Genomic DNA, 19,289 nt, shown 5'->3' with positions numbered 1-19,289 from the left:
CGCCTTGTTGTTTTTAAGTTCTGAAATGACCTTCTGTAGTTCTTCAGTCGTCGGTGGTTCTGAATCCGGCTTCTCACGGTTGTTTGGGATGGATTCAAATTTTTCAAGGATGGGTTCACAATTCAAGAGTTTCTCAAAGTAACCTGCTAGTATTTTGCAGTTTTCCGTGTTGTTGTGAGCGATGGTCCCATTTGCATCTCGAAATTGGAGGGTGGGTGCTTTGTATCTTGATAACCTTTGCTTGAAAGTTCTGTAAAAGCTTCTTGTGTTGTTTTTAGCAAATTCTTCATCAGTTTGGAGGAGAGTTTTATTTTCATGTGTCTTCTTAATCCTTTTTATATTTTTATCTGCCAGTTTTCTAACTGTAATGAAATTCAGTCTACTTTCTTCTGTTTTCTGTGATTGCCAATTTTGCCATGCCTGTTTTCTTGTTTCAATGAGGGCATCACATTCCAGCGACCACTAGGCATGTTTTTTACTTTTTTTGTTAGGTGCTATCCGTTCAGCTGTAGTAATGAGGTTTTCCTTGATATCCCCCCAGCTTTGTGGCTGAATGGTTTCTGTTGCTTTTGTAAATTCATCTGATTTTAATATCTTTTCTGTGCTATACTTCCGACCCTTAATTTGTTTCATGCTGCGTTTCTTGTTTGGGATGACTTTGAACTTAATTTTAGAAAGGTAGTGGTCTGAATCCAAGTTTGCACCCCTGAGTACCCTAACATTCATGATTTCTTTGTTAGAAATCTTCTTGATTGCCACATGATCAAGTTGAAATTCCCCAAGGCTAGGATTTGGGGATACCCATGTCTTTTGTCTTCGTGGTAGTTTCTTGAAAGCTGTGGATTTAAGAATTAAATTGTGTGCTTGGCAAAGTTCTATTAGTCTCACACTATTTCTGTTTGTTCTCTTGTGTGCAGGATAGTTTCCAACTATTTTCTTGTATCTTTTTTCTTTACCAATCTGTGCATTAAAATCTCCAAGAAGAATGATGATGTTTTTATTTGGAATTTTCTGAATAATGTCATCTAGATGATTCCAAAAGACCTCCACTTTTTCTTTGTTTTTCCTGTTATCCTCGTTTATAGGGGCATGTGCATTGATAATTGTGTAGATTTTGTTTGTGCTTGTGAATGTAAGACTTGAGATTCTTTCTGATTGGGAATCAAAGCCAACTATTGAGTTTAAGATTTGTTTGTTGATTATAAAGGCTGTCCCAAGATGTGGTACATTTTTCATTACTCTCAGTCCCACTTTCCCTTTGTATATCCTAAAACCTTCGGAATCGGAGGTATCTGTATCCATGTATCGTTTTTCTTGAATGGCTGTTATGAGTACGTTGTGGTTCTTTAGCGTATCTGTTAGATGTTTTAATTTTCCTGTTTTCAACAATGAGTTTGCATTGAAAGTTGCTAGGTACGTTGATTGCAATGTTGAAATTTGGATGAGATTCCAAGACACTCCGACTTGTCTTTGTGCAATGTTGCAAACTCCCCAGAATACGAATGTCTGCTGACATACTGGCGTACGGTGGATCGTTCACAGAACACTCATTCTATCAGTTCTTGAGTCTTATTCATTGATCTCGTGGCCATTGCCAATGTGGGTCAACAGAGAAGATGTAAACAGCTGTGTTCGACATTGGTTTCTACAAGAAGAACGAGAACGCCTAAAAAAATACTCAGTATATGCACTGTGTTTCGTCTCAATTCCGTGATAGTACCGCAGTCGTAATGGGATGTTCGATACTACAACATTGTTGTGGCATTTTTGTTGCTGATTGAAAAAATACGTGGTGCGTGAATACTGATTGGTCACGTACCCCTGCACACTCTGATCAAAAGACTCAGCGAGCCAGTACACTGCACTCGACTCGCGAACTGACATTGCACCAGTGTCATGCTGGCAACCGCTTGGGCTGCTGGCGCGGCTAAAGCAATTTCAGAAATACACTTCCACTGTTCTATCCACACTAGACCTTGGTTCACTTCCTACATCGTTGACTAATCAGAATTTGGTCAGATGAAAATTAGAAATGGCGTGTACACAATGAAATGTGGCCGGTCTGCAGCGGACAATTTGGTGCGGATGGAATCTGCTGTCCGTACGGCCTTTGCCCGACGTCAGCATCTCGTTGCTGTATTTTTCGATCTGCGGAAGGCGTATGACACCACATGGAGGCATCACATCCTCGCCACGTTGCATGAGTTGGGTCTTCGTGGTCAGCTCCCGGCTTTTCTTCAAAGCTTTTTATTGCGCCGCTCTTTCCGGATGCAAGTCGGTGCCACCTCTAGTTCATCTTATGTACAGGAAAATGGGGTCCCGTAGGGCTCGGTGTTGAGCGTCTCCTTATTTCTAGTGGCCATTAATGGTCTGGCTGCAGCAGTGGGGTCGTCGGTGTCTCCTTCTTTGTATGCCGACGACTTCTGCATCTCATTTAGCTCCACGACTACGGGAGTCGCCGAACGCAGGCTGCAAGTCGCCGTTCGCAAGGCAGCATCATGGGCTCTGTCTCATGGTTTTCAGTTCTCTGCTGCTAAGTCTCGAGTTATGCACTTCTGCAGGCGTCGGACGGTCCACCCTCATCCTGACCTTTACCTCGACGGCCACCTGCTTGAAGTGGTGGACACTTGCCGCTTCTTGGGACTCGTGTTTGATGCCCGGCTCACATGGGTTCCTCATATTACTCAGCTGAAGCATTTCCCCATACACCACTGTGGGGTTCGGCTTGCAACTGGCGCTTTTCGCACCAGCCCCGTGGATAGCCTACTGGTGGAGGCCGGGGTTCCCCCGCTGCGGGTTCGCCGCCATCGTCTGCTCGCCGACTATGCTGTCCACGTGCATTGCTCGCCAGGCCATCCCAATCGTCGCCTGCTTTTCCCTGCCATGGTCCTCCATCTGCCCGAACGGCGACCTAGGTCTGGGCTTTTCGTAGCTGTCCGTGTCCAGTCCCTGCTGTCAGAACTGGGGTCATTCCCTCTTCTGCCTCCCTTCCGGGTCCGTACACCTACGCCTCCCTGGTGTTTGTCCCGGCCGTCCGTCCGTCTGGATTTGGCACAGGGACCTAAGGACTCGGTTCCGCCTGTGGCCCTCCGTCGCCGTTTTCTTGCGCTCCTCGCCTCATTTCCGGGCTGTGAGCCTGTCTACACTGATGGTTCCCTGGTTGATGGTCGCACTGCCTACGCTTTTGCTCACGCTGCCCATGTTGAGCAACGCTCCTTGCCGGCTGGCTGCAGTATTTTTACTGCAGAGCTGGTGGCCATCTTGCGCGCTCTTGAGCATATGCGTTTCTGCTCAGGTAGGTCCATCGTCATCTGCAGTGACTCCCTGAGCAGCCTTCAGGCCATCGACCGCTGCTATCCCTCTTCTCCTCTGGTGTCTTCTATTCAGGAGTCTGTTTCCGCCATTGCCCGCTCTGGTCGTTCGGTGGTCTTGGTTTGGACGCCAGGTCACGTTGGCATCCCGGGGAACGAACGTGTTAACAGGCTGGCCAAAGGGGCGATCGACGCCCCAGCTTTGGAGATTGGCCTCACAGCTCGCGACCTGCAGCTGGTGTTGCGCCGCAAGGTGCTTGGGGTGTGGTCTGTTGAGTGGCATGGCATGACAGCCCTGAATAAACTGCAGGCTGTCAAGGAGACGACCGATGTGTGGCGCTCCTCCCTGCGGTCTTCTCGCAGGGAGTCTGTTATCCTGTGTCGGCTCCGCATCGGTCATACATGCCTGACGCACGGCCATCTTTTGCGCCAGGAGGATCCCCCCCTGTGTCGGTGTGGGTCCCGGCTGACGGTCGCCCACGTTTTATTGGAGTGTCCCCGACTGCGCACCCTTCGGCAGTCTTTTAATCTCCCGGGCACCTTGCCTTTGATTTTATGCGACGATGCCTCCATGGCTGACAGTGTTTTACATTTTATCCGTGCTAGTCCTTTTTATGGTTCCATTTAGAGTGGTCCTGCACCTTTCCCTTTGTGTGTTTCTTGTCCTCGAGTCTCTCATATTTGGTTGCAGGTTTTAGTGTGTAGTCGGTTGGTTGACTCTTTCCCTTTTTTGTTGTCGTGGTCAGTCAACCAGTCTCCCGTCATCTTCTTTTGTTCTGTTTCCTTTTGTCTGGTGTCTTCGTGTCTGTAGTGTTCGTTACCGCATTTGTGTTCTTTTAGGGCCTGGGGGGGAGTTTCCTCCCCCTTGGGGTTTTACCTGCTTCGTGCATTTCTGTCTCGCCTTTTTTTTGGAATGGGGGACTGTTGACCTTAGCTGTTTAGTCCCCCTTAAACATCCCAACAACCACCACTACCACCAATGAAATGTACGAGTGCAGTAGAGCTTTGATGGAGTCAAGAGAATCAAGTGATATTATTATACATTTTTTTTAGTAGGGCGGATCTTTCCTGTGGACGATGAACACTTCCAGCAACATCGATCTTCCATTTCTTCACGCCTGAGTTTTGCTGGTTTCCTTGAAAAACACCCTGTGAAAACCTTTCATCGTGAATTAAATCTCTGAAACAGGGCCGATGAAATTCACTAAAATCGCATTGCCAGAGTGATTGAATAGATAAGCCTTGGTCCGACTCCCCCGCTCTTGTTCTCTGTGAGTCTTTCGCGTCTGTCAGATTTTTGGAATGGGATAAATGGCGAAGAAGGTGGCTGATGATAACGTTCCTTTCTGCTCTTCTCAGCACTCCTTGCTCGTGCGGCTCCCCCCGTCGGAGGTTCGAGTCTCCAATGACCATGTAAAGGGCAGTTGAGCTGGCTGATGTTCGTAATAATTACCTACGTAACACGGGTTGTTCTTTCGTGGAATCTGTACAATCAGAAGTCAGCTTTATAATGTATTTTAATTTATTTAAAAACTTCAGGAAAAATTACACGCGAACAGTGCTGAGAGTAGGTGACTAACGATCACGTGAAATGGTCTGTACGAGTTAGAATCACGCGGCAGTTGTGGAAACAGCGAAACACGCAACGGCGGACAAACCGTTGCCGGGAGAGACGGAGTACCCTGCCAGGCCACATATCTGTCGTCCCAGTTCCACCAGTCGCCACAAACAGCGCCCGCCTTTCATTCACAACGTAAATCTCTCCGGAGCGCTGACTTGACTGCAGCTGATTCTCAGGCGCGAGCTCCCGTGTGGTCTTAATTCTCCGCAACTTGAGGAACGGGCGTACTTGTAGACACGATAAACTAATGAGCCAACTTTGCACTCGCGACCTATCGAGTAACGTGGCGACCGACTCCCAGGCCCTTACTACCAAGTTTCACTACCGTTGTAAGCTTCCGTGTACCAGTCCCCGGTAGGTGTTTCTTGCATCAGCGACTGTCGTCCCGAGTTTTCCAGCGCCAAAGTAATAGATGGACCGGATGCCTTACCCTCGTTTGCCATCGCCCTGCGTTAGCAACTTCTGGCCCAGTTCGCTAAGTAAGCTACTTCCGCCTTCCTCTTTATATAACACGGTTTGCAACTTTGTAATCCACCGCGATGAGCTCTCTTGTGCATTCAGCGTAACGGCTTCCCCGTACGCCACTCACATTTTCTTTTTCTTTTTAGTCATTCCCATTCCGTTTCAGCACATCTTGTTCACAGTCCTAACGGTTCTTCGCTTCGTTTCTCATACTTCTCAGAAATGAGCGGACCCAGTTATGGACCGCCATAATTAACGCACTGTGCTCTACCGCAAGGGGTGAGGTTCAAGTCCCCCATTCTGCGACCTTGATTTAGGTTCCCCTAATCTCTTGAGGTAAAGACGGAGTTGGTTTCTTAATCAAGTCGACGGTCGATTTCCTTTCGCGTATTCGCTTCGTCTCAAACGAGCGTCACTTCGTCAAATTTTAAGTTCTGATCTTCCTACTTTCAGTCCTGTGCGATTTCGGATTAAGATTTCACCGCCGTATGGGGATACACTGAAAAAATATGAACGTCCTCTGGCACCACGGCCTGATGGTAAGTTATTCAATTAGACGCCACTTCGACGACTTACTTGTCCTGGAAACCAACGGCACCCATTTTTTCCCGAATAGTAACCCATCCAGGTACTAGCCGGGCCCAACGTTATTTCACTTCGGTGATCGGGCGGGAACAGGTGTGACCAACGTGGCAAAGCCGTTGGCTGGGGATACTCTGAAAAGAGGATCTGTAACTAATGTCTACCAGATTGCGAAAATTGTTGCTGAAAGTTAAGCTACGCAAAACTATAACGGGCGATCGAAAATTTCCGTTTGAAAACCGTACAGGCCAGAATCGAAATGTCACTCAGACAAAATCGCCGTGAGCATTGAGGCAATCATCCCAGCAATGCACTAGGCTGAAGACACTCGTTTTGTAAAACACCGCATCCCGCGTGCTGCGCATCCTCGTCCGACAGGAATTGTCTAACCTTCAAGGCCTTTTTTAAGGAACCGAAGGCGTGAAAATCGCAAGGGGAGAGATCATGATCACAGGGCCTGTGTCCGAGTCTCAGAATTGTCCATAAAGGATGAGGCTGGCCTCGTAGATCGACCGGTGTCTTGTATCGAACTGTGACCAGCACGAAACTTGTCGAACCGTTACACAACGGTGGCTTCGGACAGACTTGCTGCCCCACAGATTCTCCATTTTCCTGTGGATGTGTACCATTGTTCGACTTTCGGCAGCCAATAAAAGAATAACAGCACGTTGGTATTTCGTACGCGTTTGGTAGTAATGTCACGATAGTCCAGATTTCTGCATTTACCGTACGTACGTCGGAAAGACACGAATGCCACACTAACCCTTTGCCTACAAGTGGGTGTTCATATACCCGCTGCGTTGCATATGCTTTGAAGCAACGGCAACACATGGAAACTTTTTGATCGCCCCTTACACACTCATAAAATTGCTGTGGCCCCATGTCATGAATAAGGCGCAGGCGAAACAAATTTTCCACCAAGCGGTTTTTAAACTTTGAAGGTCTGAAGAAGTGAAGTCTAGAAATCATCTGATCTCCTCAACCTCCAACGTATGAAGTATTTAAAAGGACTGTCTCCTCGTAACAGACGTGTGCTGCAACTAAAGTGTTACCGTTGTTATTTATATATGTTTACGTTAAGCAGTGTACCTGTTTTTGAGTTTAGGGAGGTTTTGTCGGACAGCCTCATTGCATACGCGAATCCAGCCACGACTGTAACCTGCGTCAGCCGTTTCTAATATATTGACGGCTTATAAAATAGTGCAATCAGATAAATTCTATACAACTAGTTTTCTCTTAACTTTGTATACGCTTTACTAACGGATTCTTTTGAAAAGCTGATTGCCGGCCACTGTGGCCGAGCGGTTCAAGGCGCTTCAGTCTGGAACCGCGCGACCACTACGGTCAGGTTCGAATCCTGCCTCGGGTATGGATGTGTGTGATGTCCTTAGGTTAGTTAGGTTTAAGTAGTTCTAAGTTCTAGAGGGCTGATGACCTCCGATGTTAAGTCCCATAGTGCTTAGAGCCATTTGAACCATTTTGAAAAGCTGATTTCCAAATTGAGTAAAACGAATATAATGACGTTGTTGAAATCGTCCCGCGTTGGTCCAATTTTTCAGTTTTGTAATAGATCGTCAGAGGACGTCAGTCTTTTCAAACGAAGAGCCTACTGTCCATGTCGACGTCTCCACGGGCACACCTAGGGCAGTCGTTCGAGTTGTCAGAACGCAGGCTTTTGAGATCCGATAGCATCTGAGAGACCTTACGTGCCATGACGAAGCCATTGGGTAAAGACCACGAATTTCAATCCTCAAGATGTCTGGCCTTGACCCGCTCTTGAGGGTAGCGGGTATAGCTGACCGTAGGAAAGTGCGGTGCAGGTTACCTGCACTCCCCTCGCGACTAGTCTTCAAACAGGGTGAGAGAAATCACACAAACACAAGAGTACTGGTGCTACGGATAGAAGCTAGATCAGTCGTCGAAAGTGACGTCATGTGCCTGTATCCGAGATCCCTATGCTAATATCTGAGATTCTCTTACGACCAAGTCGACTTGGCCGTTGACGCTCCGTTTGGCAACCGTTGAACTACTGCAAAAATATATACCTTTTAGTTGTCGATTTCCATCTTAAGGTCGGGAAGTATCACCATCAGGCAGTCTTGTATTACACTACATGTATTTTTGCACTTTATAAATTTAACGCACGTTGACGGTGGATACAGTATGCAGAATCATTTTCTCCCCACCTCTTCTGTTGGTCGAGTTGATCGATTGACGATACCCCTCTGCATGAAGTGAAATTAGTCTGCCTTTACGGTCGTGTTTATTTTAGGGGGATTAACACATTTCTCGACAATAATCAGTCCTGGGCCCTCCCACTTTTTGAACGAGGTTGTCTGCGATGCCCAGAGCCCTTCTTGGAAGTCCAGCATTGAAGTCAGCTCTCGTCTAGACATAACTTGCCCGTAGCGAAATGCGCTGCTATTCTGTTAATACTCTGTTAACTTCACTGGGTCACGGGACCAGTTATCAAGAACTAATCGAATGAAGATGTCTTTAGCGACTTCCTTAGTGGCTGAAAAGAACACCATCAGGATTCTTCCGAAAAATTTCAGTATGACACCCATCTTCTTCGAAGCTATATTGGTGGTTGCAAAAAGTTAGTTCTCACACTGGTTGCTAATTTCGCTTCTAATGATGCCGCCCTTTTAAGCCGACGCACTGAAGTGTTTTTCTACGATGTTACCAATCCATTCGGGTATTTGTTACGCAGTATCTAAAGCATTCTGGAAACTAAGGCAAACAGCGTCATCTGAGATCCAAAATATTAACCATCTGTCGAAAAAGTTTTGAGACTGATTTTGCTCCTGGTGTATAAGCGACGTTAGCGCAGTAACTGCGGTGGCAGCTTGAATTACTGTATTTTATGGATTTTTTTCTTCGAGAAATTGTCTCCAAATTGCAGGTGCGTCTTATATTTGAAATTAATATAAAAATGTTGAGGTTTTTATTTAAAATTCTGCCTCTCCCTCCAGTCTTAAAAATGGCCATATATTCGATGCACGGGAAACCTATCCCTGCCTGGCAACACTGGATTCAACTGGCAGCAGCACTGCACCGATGCAACGAACGTGAGTTGCGGGGATTCAAAAGCTTGCTGCCTCCCTCCCTCCCCATTGCGATTTACGGTGCCAGTGAACGTGAAGTGAGTCATTTGTGTTATCGGTAAGAGCACCATAGTTTTGTTAGCAGTTCATTTCATTATGGAAAAAATAAAAGGTATTCACGTGATACGGATGGCAGGCTAGTAAAGAAGAACTGAAAAAATGAGGGAGACTAAATGCGCGAATAGAGGACTGAATGCAAAATGACCGAAACTAGAAGATGAATATTGAAGTGGATTCAAGGACATCGTCAGAATGGCATTGGAACTAATAGAAAAATGATTCAAATCGAGGCTAGTGCTACAGGTTTATGAAGCGTCATGTAATTAGCGTGAGAAACCAAAACCAAAATATCTCAAAAAATGCCGCAAGATTATGAACATAAAACACATTTTTCCATCGCTTTATTATTCAGCATCGAAGGAAAACCAGTGCGGAACTAAGCCAAACAGCGAATTTGAATGAAACTCCTCTGACATTTTATGTGCTTAGTAAAGGAGCTGTTGTCATGAAAGGTGCTAGAAATGTAACTATAAAAACAAGGCGACACGAAGAAATGCGCTAAACTATTGTCCTTTTTATGTGCTGACTGTACTAAACTTAATCCAGTGATCATTTCCAAGCGCAAAACAATGCCAAAACCTTCTGAAATACTGCCAGGTGTTGTTTTTGAAGTACATGACATTGGTTGAATGGACGAGGTTGGTATGAAGTTATGGATCGACAGAGTGTGGGAGAGAAGAAAGGAGCTTTATCGGAGAAAAGTTCTATTCTTGTACCAGATCAGTTTAGTAGTCATTTTAAAAATTCTGTGAAAGAGAAATTGAGACAGGGAAATACAGAGCTTGCTGTTATTCTGGGAGGACTTACTTCACAATTGCAACATCTTGATGTTTCGATAAATAAACCATTTGAAGTGTGTATAAGAGAGGAATGGAACAAATGGATGATTGATGAACCCTAACATGAACTCACGCCGAAGGCAGCTTCAAGACGACTTACAGTGATACAAGTGTGTCAGTGGATAAAACAGTCGTGGTCTAGAGTGAAACATTATTGTTAAATCCTTCAAGAAATGCGGCTTAAGTAACGCTCTCGATGACGGTAAAGACCATCTTATATATGAAGAGGACAACGATGATGACGAAGAGGCAGAAGAAGAAGAAGAAGAAGAAGAAGAAGAAGAAAGTTCAGATGACGATTTTCAGGGATTTTAAATGACAGTTCGGTTTTATGAACTAAGACTTTTTATAATATGCCTTTGCAGTATAATAATAAAAATGAAAAAAAAAATGTTATTTAAAAATGCTTAGAAGTTAAGGTGCGTCTTATAGTTCGTAGCGTCTTGTAGTCCGTAAAATACGGTAACTGCTGGAAACGATAAGTTTACATTCGACCAGTCAGTTGTGACCAGGTAGCCTCAAATCGTGGACGTCTGTCGTAGTGTAACGTTGTTAGTGACAAATAAAAGTGGAGCAACATCTAGTCCAGGTGTTCAAGGCATTCTCCAGAATGTTTTGAAGAAGAGAACAGTTTCTGCAACGTGTGACCCGCACACTTCGACTTCTGAAGAAAAACGACACGTGGACGCCTTCCGCGACTTTATTGGAATGCAAAATGCTGACAGCTCTCTCTGGAAAAAATCGTTGTGGGTGATAAGACTTAGCATAATCAGTCCGAACACACCACAGAAATATAAAGTGGAGCAATTCACTTGAAGGATCAACGCTTTGACGGCGTAACCAGCGTTCAAACCAGTGTGACGCCCGGATTGAAGAACATTTCAAAGAAGAAATGTTCCGAGAGTTTCGCATAGTTGTGGGAACATTGTTGGCGTTATGCTTATTTGGTGGGAGGCGTGGAGAACACATGAAACGTAAAACCATAATCTTAGCATTTATTTGTTTTATTAACCTAGTCTCGAAGCGTTTTCGACTGGCTTGAGAATTCCTCGCTGCTGAAGAAATTGCTCTGATTGAGATCCATCGACGCCTGCTAAAGGTGTATGGAGACGATACAATAGACGGAACAATGTGAGGCGATGGGTACGGCATTTTCAAGGTGGTGGAAAGGGTGTGCATGACAAGTCTCGGCCCAGTCGACTCCGCACAGCTACCATATCTCGCAATGGAGAGCGTCTTGATTAACTCATCCGTCCTGATCGGCGGATAACGACCAGAGAATTTAGTGCGAAGCTGAGTGTCGCTTGTAATGCCTTGGAAACAATGTCGGAACATCTTGGTAAATCGTGGAGTCTGTGCGAGACAGGTCCTGCGGATGCTTACGGAAGAACAAAAATCTCGTCGAACGGAAATTTGTCGGGTCCTGCTGGACCAATATGAAGTTGAAGGTGATAATTTTGTGAATAGCATCGTCACCGGAGATGAGACGTGGTGCCACCACTACGAACTGGAATCCAAAAGACAGTTTATGGAATGGCGACATGCGAATTCTCCGTCAAAGAAGAAATTCAAGACAGAGCCGTCTGCAGGCAAAATGCTGTGCTCATTCTTCTGGGATAGCCAGGGTGTGGTTCTTTTGGATACCCTGGAGCCTGGAGGAACTATCAGTTCAGCGCACTGCAAGACGACACTGACTAAGCTAAAAGCTTGAGTTTCCGGGGTAAGACCAGACAAGAAGACCAACTTTCACCTGCAACCTGGTAACGCTAGCCCCCAAACCAGTTTTGCGACCACGCAACTCATTACAAAATTCGGCTGGACTGTCTTACCAAATCCACCTTAAAGTCCCGATTTAGCGCCTTCAGATTTCCATCCCTTTGGGCCTCTGAAAGATGGACTACGTGGCGAACAAATTGCAAGACTCGGATGCTGTTGTCCGATATGTAAGGAAACGGTTAGCATCAGCTGGTTCCGATTTTTAAAAGCGCGGCGTGCAAGCTCTGGATCATCGTTGGTAAAAGTGCATAACGGATTTTGGTGACTATGTGGAAAAATGACAGTCAGTAGCTGAAATATTCCTCTATTTAGCTGTGCTGTTGTGAATTATGTAACTCCTGTACTTTCCAGGAATAAAGCTAGGAGGCATTACTTTCGGAACGACCATCGTTAATGGTAGAGCTAAGTAGATTCAATTTATTGCTGAATTACAAGTTGCTTAGGTAAAATAGATATGAATGTGTATTTCATAAAAGATTACAAATGTGAAACATAGGGAGGAAGGGTGGGGGAGATGAAGTCAGTCAGGGGATGATCTTACCCTGCACATCGTAGAAGAAGAAGAAGAAGAAGAAGAAGAAGGAGAAGGAGAAAAAGAAAAAGAAACAGAAACAGTTGGAAAGCCGTTATGTATTAAATATAGAAACAAGTGGTAAGGCGGCTCGATAAAGAAGTTTTTTTGGAAGATAATATGTGATTGTGTTCCAAAGTACGGAAGACAACAGTATTTGGCTGTGAAGAAGAGCGTTTCGGTATCACGTTATAAGAGTGTGCGGCAGTCCGCGGTTCGGCTCCCTACAGAGTCAGCTAGCAGACACAGCCGCTAATGAGGCGGGCTTTGGTTGCGCTGCCCTCCGTTAATTACGCTGCACTCTGTGCCCTGCAGCCGCCGGACTCCCAAACTTGGCGAGAAATCTCGCCGCTGAACTTATTACACGGCAGCGCATCGCGGATTATTTACGGGCGCGTGTTCTAAACGCGCCTCTTCCCAGAGTTTACTTTCCCGTGGCAGCCACAGAGGCCTTTATAACGCCGCCGCGGGCTGATTTAAGATTCAGAAGCGCTGCAGCGAGTGTGTGCTAGCCCCAGCCGCGCCACTGTACCTACAGCCTGTACCAAAAGTCAGCGATAGAACTTCGCAGATGGACTCCTCGAAGAGAAGAGAAGAAAATAACAGGCGATGGGAAGTGAGTAATTATAAAGCGATCAGAGCATTTGTATTGGAATAAAATGAAAGACATAACGTTACCTATCTTGCACAAGTAAATATGTAACGAATCAGAGTGATGAGCTGAATACCTCGGTGGCTCTGTATAAACTCGTTTTCATTTACAGTTTTTGTGGAATATTTTATTTGTCATTAACGTGGTTTTAGAGTGAAATACAGAAATGTAAACTACATACGCTCTGGTATTATTTCAAGTGGTGCGTCTTCACTCGTTACACTGTTTGATACAGTGCGAACAGTATAACGTAGCAGTCAGATGCGAGCGTTAACAAACGAGAACTGTGACCGCCGGAGGGGAGAGAAGTGGTATAGGGGAACAAGCCTCGGCTCCCTTCTGCAGTGCTGGGCTGGCATCCTACAGCCGTGATATGTGCTTCAGCCTCGGCAGAACTGACATGTTATCATACGGTTCGTCGATTCCTTCTGGTGTCATGATAGTCTTACTCAGACCGCGTGATGAGCCAGGATTAGTCTCTTATGTCATTTCAGTAGAAGGAAAGAAAATAACGAATAAAGCGCAACCGAAAGCAAAGTGGGAGTACACAAAGCGTTTGGTAACAGCCACTGTGCGATTACTTGCGGATGCTGGTAGTGTCGTAAACTTGTTAGTTCAGGCCCCACATCTAGCGACATGTGACGCGTCATAGTTCACTTACAACTGCCACCTTAAAAGCGTCTGCTTAATGCACTGACGGGAAAAAATATGGCAGCACCAAAAATTAATTAATGTTGGGTAATGAAATTTTGGGAATACATTTGTGTAGCTGATATATTTAAGTGGTTAACATTGCTAGTTCACAGGTATTTTCAGTTCCATCCGCCATCAAGACACGTGCCGGCCATTACTTAACTTGTCAGAGTATATGCGCCACACTATTATACAATTTTTGTGTTGACTTTTGGATATCCGACGGTAGTGTGGTCAAGATCCTTAACAGCGACAACTTCAAAAAACTGTTTCCGTTGCGTCACCGTCACAGACAGATACATAATTCCTCTCCATTTTTCTTGACTCGCACTACATATAATATTCTGTCGAGTTCAGCGGCAAAATATGGCTGTACAAATCTTACAATGAATATAATCAATCCAATCTTAAAGTTACTGCCAGAATTTTATTGACAAGGAAATGTTGTCAGACAAATAGGAAATTTAATTAATACTGTGCTGTAATTGCTATAAAATTAGTTTACATTCGTAGGAAGAATTATAAATAAGACCAATGCATAAATAACGATTACTGTCTGGTCAGTGAGCTCCAGAACTCGATTGCACATGATGTTGAAGTTCATATTCTTGGACACTTCCAGAGATTCTCTCGCGAAAAACACAGCAGGTCCTGTTATCAGTTGAAAGCATAAAAAACTGCGTTCCAGATGTTTCATGGTTCAAAGCACCGTGATACGAAATCGAGCCTGCCTCACGAAGTAGGTAGCAACATAATTCTGCTGTATTACATCAGTGTATGTGTCTGTGCTTCATGAAGGATTATTTCTTATTTACCTGTAAAGAAGGATAGATTTCACGTCGTTGCACACAGGACACAAGTTTGGATATAGTGGACTCCTCCTTCATATTCCCAGATTTATGAAATTTTCACGTCGTGATCACAGCTCGAGATGTATGTCACAGGAAGGAATACGTTTGAATGTGAGCCCACTGAATGTTGAGAGAAATGCTCTTCGTAATGTGCCACAGTGGGTGAGAGTTGTATCCGGAAGACGGCAATTTGAAGCCGTCCAGATTTATGGCCTTCGGTGGTCTCCCTAAATAACTTAAGGCAAATGCTCAGACGGTCCTTTGAAAAGGGCACGGGTGATTTTACTTTCTAGTCTTCCCCAATCCGAGCTTGTGCTCCCGTTTCTAATGACCATGTCGTGGCGTTGAACCTTGCCTTCCTTTCCTTTTCTCTCAAGTATCGAGGGTTTGGGACGCCGTGTCGTTCTTAGGTGAATCACTGTTTATCTATCTGCTGTTACTGATTTGATTGGCTTCAACCGATATTGGTTCTTTCCGTCTATTTATGCTTATTATACAACACCCTGAGTACAAGAAGAGCGGCGCGTTTCGTCACAGGGTTATTTGGTAACCGTGATAGTGTTACGGAGATGTTTAATAAACTCAAGTGGCAGACTCTGCAAGAGAGGCGCTCTGCATCGCGGTGTAGCTTGCTCGCCAGGTTTCGAGAGGGTGCGTTTCTGGATGAGGTATCGAATATATTGCTTCCCCCTACTTATACCTCCCGAGGAGATCACGAATGTAAAATTAGAGAGATTAGAGCGCGCACGGAGGCTTTCAGACAGTCGTTCTTCCCGCGAACCATACGCGACTGGAACAGGAAAGGGAGGTAATGACAGTGGCACGTAAAGTGCCCTCCGCCACACACCGTTGGGTGGCTTGCGGAGTATAAATGTAGATGTAGATGTACAACGTGATGTCCACGGGCCGCTGTACAACTTCCGCCAACAGCATGTTAGAACGACATTACCCCTCTGTATGCAGCATTTTTCATCAGCATGAACTGGTGTATTGAGGTACAATCAGTCTTCGGGAAGTCCGTATATATTTTGCTTATTGAACGCCAAATTTCGTGCATCCCTGAATTGTGTAGTTCACGTCTCTCTCTTCATCCGTACAATACCAGCATTTAGGCGATACGGCAATTTATATTCTGTAAAGTTCGGTGAGCTTCTTATGATGGCGGTTGAAAATCTTCTTTAAAGATTCTTTTGTCTTTACGCTCACCTGGGCATGCTGCGTTGAATTTATGACTCACTCGTACAGTAATGCGTTGCATTGTCTGACTTACCGGTAGTTACTTTACTCAGGTAATACGTATGTGAAGGTCGTATCCGCTGTCTTCTGCCTTGTAAAGTGATTTCTCTCGCTAATGCGCTCACCGTTTTGATGTTAATTGGCTATTTACCCGTTATTGTTGAGTTATTTATTTCTTTCCCACTCCTTTCTTACGCGTACCTTGCCAGCAGAGCTGAAATATCCTCCGTACTGTCACCAGTCAGCCACTAATGTACTTCGGTTGTTTCTCATGTCACTGCCGTCTCACCCACACCCCACGCAGAAGTGCCACTGTTTTTCCGTAAATTAAGTGGTACATGTCTACCAGTTTTGGTTGAAATGTCCCCACAACTTCCACACTTACGCGTCTCGTGTCATCATTTTCTCATCCCCGATCCACACTCCCGTGCTGGTCCATTGTCATTAGGAGTTGCCATTCAGCCTAGTAATATCGATCACTATGGATACTACAGAAATGTTCGTCGTTTCCGACCACTGTTATGTCACCCTCTCCCCAAGCCCACTTACATCTTCACGAAACCGTTACGCTGAATAGTCCACCGTTCTGCCATCCTCCCTCACGGTGTCCTGCAACACCCCTCCCCCCAAAGGGATATTTCCCTGGCTAGTATGTCATACGTGTATATACTATGTTTATTTACAAATTCCTTGAACTGTGCTAAAACCTGCAGTGATACAAACCGACGAACTTGGATTGTCGTGAGGAACAAATTGAGGACAGTAACCTGTGCCTGGAAACGTCATCCAACGACGTTACAGACCGTCTAATGTATACGCGTCGGCGTCTGCCGGTAGGCCGCCCCTGCGGCAGCAGAAATGACTTTGTACGCTGAAGTACCGTAGGCCGAACGCCTCGCTATGTCGCTTGTTATTCAGTGACCGCTACTGATTGCCGCGAGAAGATGGAGCTAGTTACTGCGTAGACGGGCCCCTCTCCTGTTGCCTCCGTGAATGTCGGTTTCAGATACACGTTTCCAACCGCAGTTTATTTTTCTCATCTACACCGAAAAACACTGGGGATTTTACAGGGTTCCCGGAGAAAAATAAACTGCAGATGGAAACCCGAGTCCGAAACTGTCATTCACCGGAAAAATAAAGCAATGTATTCACACGATGCAAGGTCTTTCTATGCAGCAGCTATCTCTGTCTTCTCCGCTGGTGAGCCTGGCAGTCAGTCGCGATCGCAGAATAACTAACAAATTTGCGAAACATTCCGCCTACGGTTTTTCAGCATACAAAGTCACTATTGCTGCCGAAGAGGCGGCCTATCGGCAGACGCCGGCGTATATACATTAGACGGTATGTAGCGTCGTTGGATGACGTTTCCGGGCACATGTTCCAGTTCTCAGTTTGTTCCTCAGGACACCATCTACAATCTCTCGAAGTTTGTCGGTATCGTTTTATAACACAGTACGAGCCACTGTGTTGTATCGCAAATAACAATGAAGCAACGAATTGAATATCTGTAATCCAAGTAAAGGCGGCTGTGGCCGAGCGGTTCTAGGAACTTCAGTCTGGAACCGCACGACCGCTACGGTCGCAGGTTCGAATCCTGCCTCGGGCTTGGATGTGTGTGATATCCGTAAGTTAGTTAGGTTTAAGTAGTTCCAAGTTCTAGGGGACTGATGACCTGAGAAGTTAAATCCCATAGTGCTCAGAGCCATTTGAACCATCTAATCCAAGTGTTCAAGAGATTCTCCAGAATGTTTCGCAGAAGAGAAAAGTTTCTACAGCTTTTGTTCCGCACACCTTGACTCCCGACCAAAAACAACGGCGCATGGATGCCTGCCGTGACATGATTGAAATGCAAAATGCGGGCAGTTGTTTCTGGAAACGAGCATCATGTGTGGCGAGACTTGGTGTTATCAATGCGAACCTATCGCAAAACAACAAAGTGCAGAAACTCATGGGAAGACTCAACGCTTTGACGACGTAACCGACATTTACGCGAATGTGGCGCACGATTTGAACATCATTTTGGCAGTTTCACGTGGTTTTATTGACGTAATGTGCGTTGTATTCAACTGAGGGGAGACTGTTTAGAATAGTTGAAGCATTAAAACTACCATTTTAACTTTTATGTATTTTTTATTTGTCCAGTCTCTTGGACTGACGATGGTATACGTTTGTGTTGAGGGAGAGAAGGGGGCGGGAATAACCATTTTGTGGTGTTGTAGTTCTTCTTATTTCCCTGCTTGCTAAGAAAATTAGAAGAGGAATTCTGCCTTATGCAAGACACCTTTTCCTTTTATGTGAAACAGAGAATGGGCAAAGAAAGGGAAGGGATAGGTGGGAATTCTTGACTTCCAGTCGCACAGTGCATAGTGGTAATGCAATGGCGAAAGTTGAAAATTTGTGTTGGACCGGGATTCGAACCCGGATTTACCACTTCTGATGAGCGGCTGCTTTAACTGCTTCGGCCATCCGGACACGGTCGGTGACCGACTAAATTTCTAACTTAACGCACGCTGCAATGCAGCGTCCTTCGTCCGTTAACCCCTATTCGTAAATAATTAATTTCCGATGATGTTAGTGCATATGCGCTGAATTAAACGCCAGGGAGCCGTCGCGCTCTTACAGAAATGTACTCTGAGGTGAAAAAAGTGATGTGGTACCTCCTAATGTCGTGTCAGACCTCATTTTGCCCGGCGTAGTGCGGCAGCTCGACGTGGCAGGGACTCAACAGTCTTTGGATATTGAGCCATGCTGCCTCTATAGCTGTTCATAATTGTGAAAATATTGCCGGTGCAGCATTTTGTGCACGAACTGACCTCTCGATTATGTCCCATAAATTTTAGAATGGATTCATGTCGGGCGATCTGGGTACCCACATCAATCGCTCGAACTGTCCAGAATGTTCCTCAAACCAGTCACGAGGAATTGTGAACCGGTGACATGGCGCATTGTCATTCAGAACAATTCCGTCGTTGTTTGTGAACATGTAGTCCATAAGTGACAGCAGATGTTCTTCGAGTAGTCGAACATAACCATTTCCAGTCAATGTCCCATGTAAATACAGCCCACACCATTATGGAGCCGCCACCGGCCTGCACAGGGGCTCGTTGACAACTTGAGTCAATGGCTTTGTGGGGTCTCACCGAGCGAGGTGGCGCAGTGGTTAGCACACTGGACTCGCATTCGGGAGGACGACGGTTCAATCCCGTCTCCAGCCATGCTGATTTAGGTTTTCCGTGATTTCCCTAAATCGCTTCAGGCAAATGCCGGGATGGTTCCTTTGAAAGGGCACGGCCGATTTCCTTCCCCATCCTTCCCTCACCCGAGCTTGCGCTCCGTCTCTAATGACCTGGTTGCCGACGGGACGTTAAACACTAATCTCCTCCTCCCCTTTGTGGGGTCTGCGCCACGCTCGAACCCTACCATCAGCTCTTACCTACTAAAATCGAGGCTCATCTGACCAGACCACAATTTTGCATTCGTATAGGTCCAACCGATATGGTCACGACCTCAGGAGAGGCGTTGCAGATG

General features: G+C 45.6%; 1 pseudogene; it reads right to left on the bottom strand.

Moving 5' to 3' along the window:
• Window positions 1-5,980: 5,980 nt before the first annotated feature.
• On the bottom strand, window positions 5,981-6,100 carry LOC124778242 (annotated as a pseudogene).
• Between the last annotated feature and the right edge of the window lie 13,189 nt (window positions 6,101-19,289).

Source organism: Schistocerca piceifrons, chromosome 2, assembly GCF_021461385.2.
Source record: "Schistocerca piceifrons isolate TAMUIC-IGC-003096 chromosome 2, iqSchPice1.1, whole genome shotgun sequence".
Lineage (NCBI taxonomy): Eukaryota > Metazoa > Arthropoda > Insecta > Orthoptera > Acrididae > Schistocerca > Schistocerca piceifrons.
Note: the sequence above shows the minus strand (reverse complement) of the source record. Positions and strands in the feature narration are given on the sequence as shown.